Source organism: Magnolia sinica, chromosome 2 (genome assembly GCF_029962835.1).
Source record: "Magnolia sinica isolate HGM2019 chromosome 2, MsV1, whole genome shotgun sequence".
NCBI classification, from domain to species: Eukaryota; Viridiplantae; Streptophyta; class Magnoliopsida; order Magnoliales; family Magnoliaceae; genus Magnolia; species Magnolia sinica.
Window position 1 is genome coordinate 14,767,415 of NC_080574.1, and position 3,908 is coordinate 14,771,322.

Consider the following 3,908-nt stretch of genomic DNA (forward strand, 5'->3'; position numbering starts at 1 on the left):
GTCCTCTAATTAATACTGGCTGGGCCAATGAGGATTCTCTGAACTCTAAAATCTCTATACAAAAGAATCACAAAGAAAAGCAAAACCAAACACCATTATTAACTTGATATTCAACCATCACACGAGCTACACTAAAAACTAACTAATATACAACTATCTTCAACCCCAAGCTCTTCTGTGCAAAGGCTACCAGATTTTCGATCTCACTGTCATCGATAAACCCATTGTGGTTGGCATCAGCCTGTTTTACAGCTCGAACACTCTTCGAAGAACTGAACCACCCACCGGCACGGCGGATTGCTGTTTGGAGCTCATCTTTGCTTATGCGTCCATCATCATTGACATCGAACCGCTTCAACCACAACTTGAATTCATCGATCGTCATCTCACCGTTGGATCGGGGGACCCCCTTACTCTTGATCACCATGTTAGCAGGAGTACCAAATCCTTTGATACTTACAATTGAAATGAGAGCTTGTACTTGCCCTGGTGATTGTTTATATTTGAAATCTCTCTCTCTCTTTATTGATTATAATCGAATAAGAATCCTATAAATTTGGATCAAAGGAAAAAAGAAGAAGAAGCTATGAAAGTTGTTCAAAAGAAAGGAATAGAATCTTAGAAATCATCATTTTGTTTCTGTGACTCTCCACCACAACTAATTATCAGAGAATAAATGCTTTGACAAGTGGCCCATGTGGATTAGGTCACATGCACAGGATGGAAAATGCTCTGGCCGGCATTGTAGACCGCCATTTGGTGATTTGGAACAGTCATCTGGTGCGCCTTCATCGTGGATGGGTTACGTTGTAGTACTTGAATAAGACTCTGGGTCCTCTGCAACTGTTGTACATGAGAATTTCTTGCATCTTGCTGCATGTTTCTCACTTTGGTGTGTGTATGGCATCCAATCCGTCCAGGGTTGCCCCACCAGATGCCCCGAAAATGAGGCCGATCTAATCATCAAGTAAGCCAGATGGTGAAAAATAATAGACAACCATCAAAAACATATTAGTTTTACAGGCATATGAATGAGTTTTATTAGCATAATTGTAGATGAAGATATGAATGTTTTAGTTGTAAAGAAATACACTTCACGTACAAATTCAAGTTTTTGTAGGTTAAGCTTAGTCTACAACTGTTGTAGAGGATCCGTTCTGTTCTTCGTGAAACTAAAGTTGAAAATGATGTTGTAGTTGGACCTGAAATAGCCACTTGATCAGAAATGAACACTCAGGGTACAATTGTTGAAAGTTGATATAGGATTTGTTTTGAAAATTTTGGGAAGTGGATTATTGGATTGGAGAGTTGGAGAGATTCACCACATCTTGAAAACATACAATTTTGTTTTTCCTAACAGTTATAGTTTGTAAGTCCAAAGAGGCGAATCGAAGTTTTCTTGTCAAAGTTGATGGATGGCTACTTTCGATAACTGGAATTAAGGTAGAGTGAATACATTTTAAGTTTCCTAAATTAGGTGGGAATGTAAAACATGAAAAAGATTTCAAGGTGGAAAATTCCTTGTCATCTTTGACACTGCAACTTCAATGGGTTGGCGATGGAATTGATGAAATTGTCTTTGATTCTTAAAGGATGTGTAGGAAACATGTTGTGGATGCTTGTGTATAGGAAATGTACAGGAGGGTAGTGTGAGAGCTCATGGATGTAAGCTTAAACCAAAAATAAATTTGAGTTCCTCTTATTCTCTATCTTCTTGATTTCATGGTTATGGTCATGATCTTGCTCATGTAAGCCATTTTAATGTAATCTTTGACAACGTCGATTTCTCCACAAACTAGTTGCAAATCCAAGATGACAGAGCTTTTGCAGTTATTAGCATAAGTAATCGAATTAGATCGGAGTAATACCATTCAAATACAACATAATCTCTTGTAAGCACTCTCTTACTCTTGGTAATAAAATCACTTCAAAAACACACCCCAATCCACACCATAAACACACACATAAAAAAACATAAAGATACACAAACAGTCGAAGTTTGATCGATCAGTCATTATCATCATAAATTTTCAGGTGCAAATTCTGTTGTGCGAAAGCCACCAACTTCTCCATCTCCTGCCTATCGATGTGGCCGTTTCTGTTGCTGTCGGCTTCTTTCATCCCTTGGCGGGCCTTCCACCAAGTGAACCATGAGTGTAGGCTACGAAGCGCGCGTTTTAGTTCGTCCTGGCTGATGGTGCCATCACGGTCCGCGTCGAACTTCATGATCCAGGCCCGGAATTCGTCGGCCGTCATCTCGCGTTGCGGTAGTATCGGACAGCAACACATGATTGCCATTGCCTCAGCTACAGCTTCCTACTCCCCTTCCAACACTACTTCTTTTAGCTCAAATGGTGATGTTCTTCTTACTACCTCACCACTTAAATAGGGCCTCATGCCAAACACTTTTCTCTTAGGCATCTTCATGCCCATGCTTGCATTTTTTAATATACATTTCTTGTGATGCGTGAATCAGGACCATTGATCTTGTGGGCCACTGTGTTGCTGGACTATCTCAGCTATTCTAAGGGAGCATTTCTTTCCCAATTGAAATTGGACCGGTGCTTAACTTTTTTGTGACCTGTATGGACCGCTGGTGTCAAAATCAAGTACTGAGATAGTTCGATGAACCTTACTTTTCGAATGTAATCCATCTACGATATGATCTAAATGATTAACGGCTCCGATCATCCTGAACTGATGCCAAATGAACGGTAGAGATAAAAGAAAGGGAGAAAGTACAATGCCAGCTTGGGTGACTAACGTTGATAGGACACTACTTAAAAAAAAAAAAAAAAAAAAAAAACCGTTATTACAAATAACAGAGAAATGATCAAGTGCTCTCGGAGCACTACAAGTAATAGAAATTGGACAGTGGAATTGACTAATCCAGACCGTCTACTCTGTTCAGCAGACATTTCTTTAGCTACTATGTGGAAATCAAATTGATGGGATGATCTGATCTATACTCTATTTTTTTTTTAATAGCCATTAGTGTCCAAACCATGAATGGGATGGTTAGGATTTTCTGATCAAAGTAGTTCTTTAGAACCTTAAGCAATCTATGATGGGCCCCAATAAAATAGATGGATCCTTTGTTATAACTAGGCCTATTTCTCATAAATGATCCTGGCCGTCCATGTTATATGCTACTGATCTGATGGTTAGGGTTGTCCAATTATATTATTTTTACATGGTAGCTCATAAAACGCATTTTGGACCTAATGGACAGCCCAGATTGGTCTATTAGGCTCTCCATATCTCTTGATGCAACTAAAAGCACCGTAACTTATAGTGCTCTGGGATAAATTCTCCAAATAGAAATAAGGGTCCAAAGAATTGGATTTTACCAAATAGTGCCTCCAAATTACAGGCACCGGTTTAGATGCCTCATGAGCGAAACAGATTACTTTTATTTGGTTATGTAAATATTAGATTGCTGTGCATTTATTGGACGGCTGCAAATGAAAATATCCAAACTCTTAGTTCCAAAAACAAGCGTTCACAAATCAAAGGTCAGGATTTTTCAACCAATCTGACTTTAACTTTCACAGCAGTGTTCCACAATTTCATCGGTTTGGATTGGTTAATATACCCCACGGTGTACCGTTTACCATTTTCTAAGTGCCTGCGGGACTGGGACAAGCTATGTGGACTCCGCCGTACCAAAAAAAATGAGGTAGATCCAAATATCAGGTGGACCCCACCAATCATAGGGCTGTATCGTTTACTTGCCATCCAACCCGTTGATTAGGTCAGACAGACATGGATGAATGGAAAACACAAATATGAGCTTGAGCCAAAGCTTCTATAGCCCCACAAAAAGTTTTTAACGGTGGGAGTTTAATCACCACTGTTTCCTATAGTATACCTGATATTTGGATCTGCATCATTTTTTGAGCTCATGC